The sequence below is a fragment of the Pogonomyrmex barbatus genome, unplaced genomic scaffold (genome assembly GCF_055798465.1).
Source record: "Pogonomyrmex barbatus isolate J1 unplaced genomic scaffold, ASM5579846v1 scaffold1, whole genome shotgun sequence".
NCBI lineage: Eukaryota > Metazoa > Arthropoda > Insecta > Hymenoptera > Formicidae > Pogonomyrmex > Pogonomyrmex barbatus.
Window position 1 is genome coordinate 2875 of NW_028297098.1, and position 15099 is coordinate 17973.

General features: G+C 41.9%; 1 long non-coding RNA gene across 1 annotated transcript; it reads left to right on the plus strand.

Moving 5' to 3' along the window:
• The first annotated feature begins 11054 nt into the window (after nt 1-11054).
• Nucleotides 11055-12315, plus strand: LOC148937929 (uncharacterized). The gene is made up of 2 exons (XR_016141357.1): nt 11055-11322; nt 11710-12315. It is a non-coding gene; the product is annotated as an uncharacterized LOC148937929 (long non-coding RNA).
• The last annotated feature ends 2784 nt before the right edge of the window (nt 12316-15099 follow it).

Genomic DNA, 15099 nt, shown 5'->3' on the forward strand with positions numbered 1-15099 from the left:
GTTTATCCGATACGCGCAGCTCACGCACGCACACACGTATCCACGTGTACATACGCGCGTGTACGAGACGCACGAATGCACGGACGCGGGGGGAGAGGGGGGGAGGGGAGGGGGGAGGGCGCATCGTTGCGACGAGGCCGACATCCGTGCATCCCGTTTCCTAGCGACCCTGCGGTTTGTCGTTCTCGGTTTGCCGTTGCATGCATTACGTCGCACGTAATTGAACGGACTCCCGTACTTTGTTATCGCATTGTTATCGCTAGCAGGTGGCATCGTTCATACGGTCGTCATTTTTTCGGATCGAGATGCGATTATATCAGCTTTCTCTTTTCCATCGATACCTGTGACATGAGAATAGTCCTTTCCGCTCATCGTCGATGAGCATTACGTAATTACCGATGAAAATAATGTAACGTTACGTATCTCATATCAAAATAGAAAGAAATATTAATAGGAATTACAAATAAAAATGACAAATGGAAACGAACGTGTTGTTTCGCAAAAAATTCACAACAATTTTTTTAAACATATTATTTTCTTTATAATCGTGTAAGTAAAATTTTTGTAAAAGCGTCTTTAGTCTCGGCAAACGATTTTCTCGCCACGTTTGATGATTCACTGTCCTTCCTGCGTTTTAGAGAATGGTAAAAGTGGGATAATCCTGATAGCGAAATTCCAACGGAAAGTAAGAGGATCGACCCCTCAGGAGGATTGTGTGAATATCGGAATATCGAAAAGGGGATCGGAGATTACGCAGGGAATTCATGCGAGAAAGTACTTTAAAAAATATATGTATATCAGAGGATTTTTATTCAGCATGGAGCATTTTTATTTATTTGGTAACTTTCATCTTTCGATCAAATGTCCATTTTTTAATTTTTTTTTTTTTTTTTCGTAATGCAATATTTACGCAACAAATCCGTGCTTCACGTTTAAATACGATAATACGTTAGAGACCATGACAAGAAATGTCACATTATCTTATAATTCTCAATGAACATGATAACCAGGATATTAACACGTGATTATTATTTCGTAAAAATTCGAGACTGTATTATAAGATGAATGACATTATTTACGTACACGTTTTTACGATAGATTAGATATTTATATCTAACGAGAAAAACATTCTGGTACTCTGGTAAATGTGAAGTATAATGTTATGTAGTTATATGTTATGTAGTTATTGGACTGTTTTCCCGTTGCATTATGTAAGACCTACACGTGCGGTTTATTTGCATGTAAATTCTTATCGTCGTGTGTGCGGAGCATGACAAATTGCTTTTGTCCCTTGAAACGAGTATGATGAAATAAAACGAGTAGTATGCTATCACGAGTTTATCGATACAAAAATCGAAAGATTTATTTATTAGCACTAAACGTCATTTAAAAAAAAATGTAAAGCAATAATGAAAACATCAACAGAAATTGAACAAGTAATTTTACATTTAATTAATTTCCCTATTGAAATACACTGACACGTATATCAAGCAGAGATAATTGATAATATCATAAAATTGATGATTATTTTACATATCTTAAAAATTCGATCTGTTATTAGCAGATCGCATCGATCGACGTATCGATTTAATTCTTCTCGCGAGACAATTTCCAATCTCTACGATCGAAAGCTGTTTACGTGACCTTGCATCTCGCTTGGCAGCGCGGAAAGCGGAGGGCTTTAAAAGCGCATGACCCTTCAAAAGGGGCTAGGTCGTGAAAAACAACTCCTACGCCGGCGCTCTTTGTTACGAGGGGGGCAACGGTGCATCCCTAGTTTGATAGATATCGCTGGCTTGCCCCGGAGAGTTGCAGGGGTGCGGAATTAGATATGCTTGGGCGGCCTCGCCAGGCATTTAAACCCTTTGTCAAAATCAACGCCCCATGCAGACAGGCGAGCAAGCAGGTAGCCCTTTAAGCGCTCTCTCTCTCTCTCTCTCTCTCTCTCTCTCTCTCTCTCTCTCTCTCTCTCTCCCCCTTCGTAGTTAACAAAACATCGCCCTCCTTCCTCTAGTCACCCATTCTCTCGCACGTCTACTATCGACCGCGTCATGCTGAATCCGCATTCTGCACGCGCCATTAGTTTCAACGCGAGTATCAGTCACTGCCATCCGTTCGCTCTATTGCTTCTCTGGGAACTTGGCGTTATGTACAAAAGTACGAGAGAGAGGGAGAAGGGAGGGAGAAGGAAGACAAGTGTGCCATATGGAAACTGAGAGAGAGCGAAGAAATAATTTTCAGAAATTATATTCTACATAATTTTTCATTCATGAAAATCAGTTTCATTTCAGACGCTAATAAAATCCCATCCACTTAATTCCGCTGTAATGCGTCGGGTAAAGCACAAGACATCTCAAATACCCCGTGCCATTCAGCTTAAAAACATAGTGATGGTAGAGACGATGTATATTCGCGCTGCAGTACCTGTCAATTAAATATTTAAAGTCGATAAGCTTAAACCGCTCCATCATTCACTCGCTCTTTCGTAACTTTCATTCTCCCTGAGTTTTATTCGTTTTATCTCGTTTCCCTAACAGTTCATCAAATTTTCTGTACGGTACAGATCCCGGATGTTAAACGCTTAACGTTCCGCGTCCCGTTCGCGCAATAACGCGCCATGAATTTCGCATGAATAATGGATTTAGAATTAGATAGTCGCATTATGCGCTAAATGTGCGGCGGTGAATGCAAAGTTTTATGTTTATGTTAATACAACAGGATCATGGCGCGATTGTAAAGATTGCCGTTTCACCCCTCCCCCTCCCCCCATCCCGCCCCCCCCCCGGACGGCAAACATTATAAAATATTGCGACATTCGCACCGTAATGCCGATTTTAGAGCTCGGATGGAAATTTTCCTACGCGTATAAACAAAAGATCGTGAAGGTAATAAAACATCGTGCATTGAAATTAATGCGGCGGCTGATTAAGCACGCGTAATGCGTTACTTTAAGCGAGAGAGAGAGAGAGAGAGAGAGAGAGAGAGAGAGAGAGAGAGAGAGAGAGAGAGAGAGAGAGAGAGAGCAATTTATGCACTGGACGATGCACGACGTCGCACTCTGATAATTAGGCTGATCAATTAAGCACATTTGAGGGAAAGCCAAATAAACGTTGCGGCATGTATTGATGCAAGAGATTACACACGACAATCCATATATCGCAAATATCAAAGAGCGAGTAAAATTCTTATGAAAGAGTCACATAGCTCGAGTGCGGATTCATTAAAGTTAATTAGATAGTGGCATAGATTTATGCGTTTATTCAGTACCACGCTCAGAAATGAATATCATCGCGATATACTTATATGATAATAATGATAAATACTCCCACGTTCAAGATATTCGGATGCTAGATATTTATGTTAATAAATAAATTATGGATATTTATGTTAATAATTTCCATTATTTATAAAATTCCGATAAATCCATGTATAATCATTTTATATTATTCATAACGCAATATGATAATAATCTGGCATTGAAGAAGGATTAATACGTCGTACGGTTCACCTTATCGCGCAAAGAAAGGCGATACGGGTGAATGAAAGAATTGGCCAACAAATAAGAGTTGGGATCTTTGCGCAAGCGCAAAGATCCGTTTGTGTCTCCTCGAAGAGAGACGCGTCTCGTCTTCCACGGCGCTTATTTTAGAAGCCGCTATTTCTGCCGATGCTCTCTTCACGGTGGCGGCGGCGGCGGCGGCGATGCTATGGACCAAGATCTCCCGCATCTTCGCCGCGCGTTTGTTGATAAACTTATTTTCAACATCGCGAAACGCGAAGCGAAGCGAAGTGAAGCGAAGTGGCAGAAGGCAGAAAAGAAAGAAAGAGAGATCTCTATCCCTTTCCGTAGAGAGAGAGAGAGAGAGAGAGAGAGAGAGAGAGAGAGAGAGAGAGAGAGAGAGAGGAGGAGGAGGAGGAGAGAGGGGAGTAACTCGAAGGTACTGCGAGGTCATAGTGACGAGGAAAAATGGCGACGGGGTTGAAGAGATCTAGGAGGTGAGTTTAAAGACATGGAAGGAGCCAGCAAAATAAAAATTCTGGCGTATCGCCAGACCTTCCTCTCTCTCTCTCTCTTTCTCTCTCTCTCTCTCTCTCTCTCTCTCTCTCTCTCTCGTTCTTCTTATCCTTCCGTTTCAGACGCCCAGACCCCATGCCAAGACGCTGCGCGGCGTCAAGCCCACCTAATTTACTCGCAGTCACCGTCGATCCTGACGGAAGTTTGATAAAACTGACGGGACATCGCTCGGTTTAGACACGCTACGCTAAGCGCGACACGTGACATCTCGAAACGTCGTAATAGCGAAATGAAGCTTTGACATAGTCCCGCGGTACTTTGCGGGATTAACAGACACCGTGTATTCTACTTTATAGTTGCTTTCACTTGTATTTACTTGTTGCTCTACAACGACTTGAGCGTGTCGCATTTATAGTGTCGTGAACTTACGCTATGAAAATAGAATTACGATGAAAAACTAAAATCCACTCCGTTCAAAACACTGAGAAAAAGAATTGAAGAAATAAAGTAAGATAAAAAAAGAACGTATTAAACTCGTAGCGACGAATTTTTAAAATGCGCATAATTTTTCAGAGATATCCAGTTACTTACGGTTTCGAAACTATAATCTGCAAGTCAAGAAAATGGAAGAATATAGTAAGAAGACTATTTATAGAAGAATCCATAAAGTTATAAATGGTTCGTGAGGATAACGTGAGACTTGAATCTTTTGGAATAAATTTTATTAAATTTAAAAATAATTTCATGGCGACTTAGCTTTGAATTACTTTGCTGTTCTTGTCAAACATCGCTCGCTTATATAAGAGACACGATCGCAGCTGTTATAACGTGGCCTTGAGATATTTTACGATCGCGAGAGAACCGACCAGAGTCACTTCTTTATCGTTCAACGTTGAGATATCCACATATTCACGTGTCCACTATTATTTATTAAAATATTGTGCGTCATAGCAAACGTGTCAGCAGTTTCTATTAATAAACAAGTAAGCATTTACAATTAATATTTTCTGTAAAATACGTAATCATCGTGACATGTCGAGTAGACAACGATGAAGGTCAATATGTGCGGGATAGTAGCGGACAATAGCGTGTCACGATTAACAGAATTAATTTGCACTTAATCGACAATTTATCTCGAAGAGCAACAAGATATTTCCTGCCTGCTCGAATTAAAGGGGCACATTTATTCTCCGAGCTGCTAAGCCGGGTTGAGACAAAGCGAACGACCTCGAATTTTTCTCGACTAGTCTCGCGCTGAAATATAAATTTCATTTTTCTAAGTAAATAAATTAAAATAACGAAATAATTTTCTTTACATTTTACACGTAGATTAATATATCATAATCGAAGCAAATATTTTTTTCAATTCATTCAGTTCACTTTGACGAACAGACAATAATCATCACAGCAGATAGATGCTCGAATATAACGTGTTCATCGCGAAATGATATTTAATCGCCGCGTCGTTGGTTCGTGTGCTTGGACAGATAACGCGCGTGATAGTAATAGGAGCGATAAATCGAGATTGATTGCGCCCGATTTAGAGGAACGGGAGGAAGTAATAGAAACGCACGCTCTCTTGTGCGCCGATTGTGTAAGTGCTCTCGATGGTGCTATCGATATCGCGCCTCGTCTCGCATGACCGATCGCTCGCGCGAAGGAGATATTGTCGCCTGAAATCGACGAGCCGGAAAGATCGAGAGCGATCGATTTAGCTGTTCCACGCTTCCGCGTGATCTTCACTTTAAACTTCTTACACACAGTGTCCCCGTATTATTCCATCTCCATCATCTAAGGATTTGCGCGACGTGTGACGTGTGACGATTTTAAAGTTTTCTCCAGCGATAGTTTGTGTGCGATTACTTTTAACATCAACCACCTCGATAACTGAGCTTTAAAATACCTGCTCTCTTGCGGCTAAACTAAATTCGCTCGAGTCTTCCCCATAACATATAGGTTCTCGTAAAAAAATGATATAAATCTTCAAATCAAAAATTCGAGATCTACGCGCAATAAACTAAAAAGGTAAGAAAGAATGCTACTTAATGCCTTCATAATAATTTGATACTCGAAAGATTATCCGTCAGATTCCATGAGAGAAATTGCAAATTCCAATCGCGTGATGAGATTATAAATCGCTTGACCGTGTATTACGTAATGACATGATGTTCCGCAATGTAAAGAGCGTAGGAGTAAGAAACTGTATCGGTAAGATCGCCACCGTGTCGAGCGACCACGACATAAGATAGTGACATAATTCACGATCGCCATTAGCACCGAACGAGGTCAGACGAGTTCTGCTCCCGCGAGAGCGACGCTTTAATTAACGCTTCAAGTAGCTTTCTACCATCTTCCTCTCTCGCTCTCTCGCTCTTTCTCCTTTTTTTTCCTTTTAAACCTGATCTCGGTAACGGCGACGAGTTGACACGTGGGTCAACCTCGACATTTCTTCGCAGACGACTCGTGACGTTTTTGCTTCGAGGAAAGAGAGAGAGAGAGAGAGAGAGAGAGAGAGAGAGACGCAAAACTAGAGCAATAGAGAGAAGGAGATAAAGAAAAAGAACGAGACTGACTACGTCTACGACGGATCGACCGGGAATTCGTCACGTGTCGGCCATACGGATCCATTCTGTTTTTACTACTTATTTTTTCCACTTCTCCTCTTCACGAGTTTCCACGTAATCGGGCCTTGGAAGAGAGAGGAGAACGAGAGGGCGAGAAAAAAAATGGAAATGGAGGCCGTTTAGAGAGTGGAAGAGACGCCCACGGCATCTTCACGGTGGCCTGGACCCAGAGAGGGTCTTGCAGCTGCGCGTCTCTATTGTATCTTTACGACGTTGCGACAGCGAGCCAAGGCCTCGCCTCGATTCCTTATCCTCGTCATGCTCCGATACGCGCGTCGGTCTTCCTCTTTCCACCTGGGCTACGTCTATTCACGTTCGCCTTTTACGCGCGATAAAAGCTCCGTAGAATCGTCCGTAGTTCGTCGAAAACGGCGTGACCGTGATATGCGGCGAGAACTTTTACGATATCCTCGACGATCGAGTATATTTTGCACCTGCTTCGTGCCACACTTGCTTAATACCTAAATACCTTGCTTTTTAGCTTTAGCTTCGCTTTAAACGGCCCAACCTGATATGACAATATGTCAACATGGGGTTAAGACTAAAGTGACAACATGTGTGCTACATGTGCTACTATATGTGTGCGGTAGAGATACGAGTCTAACTGTTATTTCCTTCCCTCGAGAAGGGAGAAGTTCGTAACCGTATTTGTCATAAAATCCGATCTTTTTTTACATGCGCATGATTTTTGCATGTGTAGCACTTCTGGAGTTCTATAAAAGGAACATCGGAAAGTTTTACGTACAAGATAATTAAATGCTCGTATATAACACATTCCATTTTTTTTTTTTTTATTGACCCGTACTTCCTTTTTCTTTTTCTCTTTATCACAGAATTATAGACGTGGTACAAATTTTTTTGTTTCGAGCAATAAAAAAAAAAAAAAAAAACGACGTAACGTTCTCCAATTTGCTGTTCTCCAGACGTTCACTTGCGATCGTTCTGTCAAGTGTCTCATACGGGAAATATCTCGATCGACCGGCCTTTTTTTTCGCAACAGTTCTAACAGAGGTTACGCGGAAATATCAATGCCGATAACATCGTGTCAAATGAGCCGTCGGATTATACCGGATATCCCTCGGCACTGCGCTTAATTGGCGCAGCCGTGCTCGTGACACTTTATACACGCGAGTAATACACACAACGTGATTGAATGCGCGGGCGAGTATATACGTGAAATCGGCATTCGCGTGTTTGGGAGAGGGGGGAGGGAGGTATTCGAGCTTTATCGGTCGTAAACACGCGAGTAATTATCGTCGGCGACCATCTTGTCCCGCGGCCACGTCACACATCCGGTCACTGACCGTTCAATCCACGTTACGATCCGAGACTGCGGGGTCCGGCTAATAAATAATTCAGGAACAATGGGAAATGCCACGGCTCCTCTTTTCCATCCCACTACGTGATAATAATTCGCGAAAAGGATAAAGTCGAAAGTGTCAAGCTGTTAACCCCCTACAACCGCAAAAAATATTGAATGAGTCTGAAGTTTTGAATGAGTATGCGTGAAGTTTTTTTCGTATTATTGGGTTCAAGGCTTTCGAGAATATAAGAGCAGGTGAATATAATAGCTGTACAAATATATTTTGGGAAATATCTTGATCTCGCAACGAGATATCTTCTCTTTCCAATTAATTAATTTTGAAACAATCGATATTGATGAACTCTCGCTCGAAATCAACAGAAATAAAGTACTATTGCGCTCCCCCGATCTGTAAGTCTTTCCAGCATTTATTAGCATAAAATTTATTAGCAAAAAATAACAATATCGTAAATTAACAGAGACAACAAAATTGATTAGTCATTGAAATGTTGTACTTGACTGAAATTTCACTTGCAAATGATCCCGATCCTCGCTAAATGTATATGCATGTATGCGGTGTTTACAGCCGAAGGATGAAAAAGAAGACAAAAACGAGCGACCATTAAAAAATAAGACTATCTATTATTATTATTATTATTATTATTTGCGAATCGATATGCAAAGAGTCGCTCGTTTATTTATGCCGATGCAAATTCTCGCTGGCGATTATATATTCACACGGACAGCCACTCTAACGCGATCCTCGTACGCCACATATTTAAACTAGTTTATAAAGAGCACCCACGTGCGAGCAAAAATAAATGGCGGCAATAAATGAAATTCATACGGGCGTTCATTATAGACACGCCTGTGTCTCGTGCACAATGCGGCGCGCTTCGAGTGTTCGAGGCCTTGAAAATCTAACAGTACGTGTAATTTCACCGTCGGTCACGCAACAACGATTGCGGAATCCTTACCCACACACACACACACACACACACACACACACACACACACACACACACACGCGGTCGGGATCGCGCTTGCGGAACGCGATTTAAAACGCTTACCGTCGTGGCCGGCGACGCAATTGGCGGAGTCGCGAGTTCGATCTGGGGCAACGATACGCGTTTTAATGACACGAACGATTAAAAAGGTCAGTGTCCTACGTAGTAACGAGCGGCTTCGTTTCCATTTCCTTCGTTTCTGTGTAATCGGGCCGTTTGTTTCGATTTACTTAAATAGTCGGAGCGTACTTTGGGTCTCTGACAAAAAGACCCAAGCGGAAGGTATTGTGAACGCCCAGCCGGCTCATGATAGCTTTCGGGTTTATGACAAGTCGTAAACGCCAAATGAACCTATGCGCTATGAACGAATGATCGAAATCGGATGAGCAGGTTGCGGTCTGCGTGGCCAGTGTACCTGCGCATTACGACCTGAAATAGGCTATCGACTGGAACAATTTAGAGAAATTCTCGATCTATTCTTCTCATAGAGATAATTTTATACTTTGAAAAGTGAATAAGATAAAATCTACGCGCTAACCCGATTGAAAACCGATAAAAAAAAATATATAAATAATTGTTATCGCTAAGATGTGCAATATTATATTATTAAATTAATAGTTATATTCGTGATAAAAATTTTTATGTTAAATATATTTTCTTAAAATTAGTCGTACGTAAAAAGTATATCGCAGATTAATCGTGAAACGAGAGATTTAATGTATTAAATATAATAAATAATATAGGCAACATTAACAGTAACATTGACAAACAGATTTCTGCATTCACATAGCAGATACCGCAAAAATTACTCCCGACTTAGAGGAGTTGAAACTTGGAAAACAACTTTTTTATTACAAGTAAGTTACGTTAATCTAAATATCTATGCTGTTGTTTCGAAATTATACTTTGCCTGATACTTTGAATATTCTCCGCATTGATTATGCATGCGTACACGTCCAATACCGGTTTCTATCCAACCGCGGATAAAACATTTAATGGAACAAGCGAACGTGAATAAGCAAACAGTTATTCCTTTTCGAACTTCGTTTATGGTTTGTATGTTGTAAGAATTATAAACCGGTTTCTCTCTTGTCGTGCTAGGTAAATCCACAGTTTGATTGAATTTCTCGCCATCTATTAATCAGTCTGTTATCTGCAATGGCTCCATCTGCCATAATTTATCACGTTTCAATTTCACGTTTCCATGCCAACGATATTAATTCTAAAGGTTGAAAGCTATTTTATTATTTAAACGTTAAAATATTACAACTTTCGGATTAATTAATACATAATATCGTAATTTAAGTAACGCGAGAAAATGTCAATTATTTTCGAGCCGGTTCTCGGAAAGGTTTACTTTGGTTTCGTCATTTGGAAATCATATGTCGCTCGCGACTATGCCTGGAAGAATTCTTGCCAGACACGCCAATCGCAGGCCACTGGGAAGTTAATATACTACGACTTGCGTCTTATCTTTTATCAACAGGGTATCACCTTCGGGGATGAAGCGTGAAAATTGACGAGACTGCGTTACGCCTCGTCGAGAACCCCGAAGACCTTGAGGAGCTTCATCCCCTCGAATCTTCGTTTCTGGTGAACTGTGTACATTAAGGATCATCATTGACACGATTATTGTCATCGGCAGGTACGGTTTCCCTTTGCGTATCGAGAAACGAAATCGAGAAGTCTCCTACAGCTGATAGGAAAGCCGAGCTCGTCGAGGACGAGACGGTCGTTAACGAGGCGATGTTAGGCGCGAATGACAAAGGCGCGACGGAGAAAGAGAGACAAGACAGAGGGCAATTCTAAACGGCGTCTCTGCCGCTTTGGGTCACGATCTGCTCACGTGTCCCGCTTAAGTCGGCTCGTCCATTACATTTTATTGCGTTGCGCCGATGACGTCACGACCAATTGACCTCCCTTGAGGCCGCTTCGTGAGTTTAACGCGAGCCAATGGCTTCGGGGGGTCCGCGCGGTAGTCGTTATTCCTGGACGAGACGGTTCCTGTCGCGAGAAGGCGAGAGGGGAAGGAGGGAGCGACGAGGGGGATAGTTGCGTGGGGAAAAGAGAGAGAGAGAGAGAGAGAGAGAGAGAGAGAGAGAGAGAGAAAGAGAGACTACCGCTTGACGTTTCCCGACGCCGAAAAGTCTCCCTCGTTTTTTTCTGGAACGAAGCCGACCAAGAGCGCAGCCAGTCGTTAGTCTCAAAGACTTCTCAGTATTCGACGAACGAGTGCTCACGTCGTGCGTCTTTCGGCGGGAATTCACCCAGCTAGCACCAGATTAACTTCTCGAAGCTAATATATCTTCGACGGGTCATTAGATGGTTATCACGAGCTCCTCGAACTGATCCACCCTTGTCTCCGGGACATTGGTGCGTTTTGCGTCAGAGATTGTGATGTTCACCACAATGCCTAGCTTGTAGTATTTTCACATTAAACTCTGAATATTATTAAATTATCAATGCACAAATCGATACCTCGATTATTATGAATTTTTGCAACAATAATACTCAACGTTACAGAAATTTCTGAATTGAATTTTATTGGAGTACGAAGTTCGATTCTCTGTTATTTTAAAAACTCATATTAATTATTTCGACTCTTTATAATTATGTTGTATGTAAAATAATTCTGCTGTATTAAAACTTTCAAAGTACCGTAAAGCAATTAATATCGTTCAGTCATTATTTTTGCCTGGACGTGATGTTATCATTTTAATTCCCGCTAACGTAATTCCCATATACATGAATGGAATTCAGATCACACCATGTAATCATCATCATCATCATCATCGTGCTCCCTCTGCCTCCGTCAAAAGCACTCGAGGACTCGGCTCCGTGCATCTCGGAAGTGGATGAGCGGCAGTTGACCTCTCTGTGACCTACGGCCGGTTTGTGCGAAGAGCAGCGAGATGAGTCATTGCGCTTTCATCTAGGTAGGCTGATGACGCGTAGCGGATACCTAGACTTGGTAAGCGAGTCATGCCTCTCTTCGAAACTAAACGGTATGCCAGCCACGTATGTACGTGTCTCTACTACCTACCAGCACAACCGCGATTGACTCTACGTCAACGAACGGAGGAAAAGAGAATGGACGAAAGGCAGAAAGTGGCTAAAGAATTCAAGAGGTAAAACAGCGTAATGACAGAAACGCTTTCATTGAAAAATATATACGTGTGTAAAACTTGGAATTTGTATTATGAAGTTTAATACGAATATCCATAAAATCTGAAAACTCCCTTTCCAACGTTACTTTGCGATTAAAATCATATTCTACAGTTTCAATTTTATCGATTGTTTTTCTTTACAATAGATAACAAGGTGTATAAATTTTTGAAATAAATAATAAATTCAGTCCATAAAGAAGATCAATTTATGTAATTTTTGAAATACTAAAATAATCCTGGAACCCCTCCAAGCAAATTATCCAAAATTTCAGTGTCAAGAATAAAGTAAACATATACTCTTAATAAAAAAATATTCTTTCGAATTCTCAATACATAAAATTTCTGAATAGAAATTTTGACATGAAAATTATAAAGAACGCTCCTTATAAAACGATCCTTAGTTGAAAATACTGAAATAAAGTTTGATGAGTTCATCAAATGACTAAGGACATATAACAACACGGTCATTCCCGTGTTGGAGGGAAGTTGCCATATGGCGGCGACATGCGGCAATTTTGAAACTACTTTTGCCCGACAGAAACTTCCCCGTGCGTCATTTGAGAGATCGACTTCTTAGTTTCCCGATCTTGCTTTATGAGCTCTGAAGGAACATGATCACTCATCTGTAGCACATATTCTGTATCGTGGTCGAACTATTATGTTTCAATTTGTGGAAACATTCTTTCTCTTTTATCGGAAATTCCTGGTCGGTTGACTTCATAAGCAACAAATTGAAAGCAACAAATTCAATGATTATCGCAATATACTTCGAATTAATCATGCGATTTTTATATTTTATCCTTCAAAAATATCAATGATATATCTACTTGTTAGATAAGAGAACAATATTTCTCTGTCCATAATATATCCTTACACACTCACACACACACATATATATATATATACACATATAAAAATGTCTCTTATTCAAACATTTAACATGTCTGAGATAAGTCGAAATGTCGCCTATTCAAACGTTTAACATGTTTGGATAGGAAAAATGTTTTCCCCCCCACATTTGGCAGAAGGGAAAAGAATTTCCGTCAGTCGCCGTTCGTCAATGGATACTTCGCGTAACGTATCTAAATGTTTTTGTAAGTCCGGGAATAAATAGCAAAGAGGAGGAAACGCAAATAGAAGGAAGGAAGGAAGGAAGGGAAGGAGAGAAAAGGGAAGGAAGGAGGAATTCGAGAATAAAAAGGCAAAGGCAAGGGGAATTGATGATCGTGGAGTGGGTCAGGAGAGACGATGGCGCACTCTTAAGACGCAATCCGCGACCATACTCCATCGTCATCCGTTCGCCAACAGACGCGGGCAAACGTCTACGTGAAGGAGAGTGCTTCGCTTCCTTCCTCTATATAACATTCTCATGTTATCTTTCTCTGGCTCCTCCTTTTGGGCGCAAAATACAGAGTAACAGAGTGAACCGGCGCGCTGTGCGATGACGGTAGAGGAGGACAATGAGCGAGAACGAGAGGGACGGAGAGAAAGAGAAGTTAGAGTCCCTGGCGAGTCTATATCACGACGGGACTATCAAACAGGGGCGGATACGAGTCCCGCGTCCCTCTCCCTTGTAGCCTCCCGCAATTCTCTTCTCTTCTGTTCGGTCGATGTGAATGTGCTCTCGGTTAAGGGGATCTCGCACACGTACGCAACATTAGAACACACCCGCACACCGCGCATTGGCTCAATCGGTCATCACGTACACATACGCATACACGTACGTAGGAGCACGGACACAGGCGCAAAAGTCAGTGCCGGCGATCTCTGCTTCAGATATGCATCGTGGTTAGAGGAAAGGGGAGGATGACGAGAGAGAGAGAGAGAGAGATGGACGGAGGTCGACAGACCTCTCTGCTCTACCTTCCCTCGCCAATTCTCCGACACGAGAGAGGAAAGAGGACGCGATGTGGCGAACGGAGAGAGCCCGCGGAACCGGTTAGACGGACCTCGGCTGGTTTCATTAAACCCCGATTGTAACCTCCTCCTTCTCCTCCTCCTCCTCCTCCTTCTTTTCTTCCTCTTCGTGTCCACTTCGTCCTCTTTATCCGTCTCATATCTGTGTGCACGAATGAGCGCGACTAAAAAGCCGTGGTAGCTGGCTCGGTTCTTCGTGTTGCCGGAGAGTCAAGGATTGCCCTTCTCTTCCTCCTCTTCCTCCTCTCCCTGCTTCCTCTCGACGACAATACGGAATACGCGAAAAAAAGACGAAGCGCGAAAGGAAAGTCCCTGGTAATTGCTTCGGTCCCGTAATACCCACACTCGGCGACCTCGCGGAGGGCTTGCGGCCCTGCAACCGCATCTCGAATGTTTCTCCTTTTGCAGCCGCTGCCGCGACATGTGCGTGCGGGCGTGCGTGCGTGCGTGCGTGCGTGCGTGAGTGCTTGCGTGCGTGCCTCTCTCGCCAAAATAAAACGACCCACTGTTGTAACTCGGCATGACTTCGATTCGCGACTCGCGCTCTCTCGCATACACACGCACGAGTCCGATTACGATGAAAATTCGCTTTTAATTCGCTCACAACGTTTTCTACTTTAAAGCTTATCTAAATCGGCGATAAATTAAATAGGCATTTCTAGGAATAAATCGGATTATCTGTAAATTTTATCTTTCTTATCAGTTGATAAATTTGAACGATTATTCTCGAACACGGTGGGAGTTGTTAGTGCCGCACCGATTCCCACTTCGCGCACGCATTAAATGTAATATTCGCGTTGAAAGAATAATGAAATTTATAGCGTTAACGTATAGATTTTTTTGGTTACAATATAAACTTTAACTTTGGTGGAAAATGGAAAATTAAAAATTTCCATCTTCAATACGAGCCTCAGGATACACGATTGCATTTTGTATACGGAAAGAAACCAGACTGACACATAAATATGTATGTACACGTGTTTACAAGTTATAAATTCACGTCGTCGAAAAGCGATTCATAAATCTTCTTAATAAAAAAAAAAAAAGCGCTATTGTCACGCTGGAT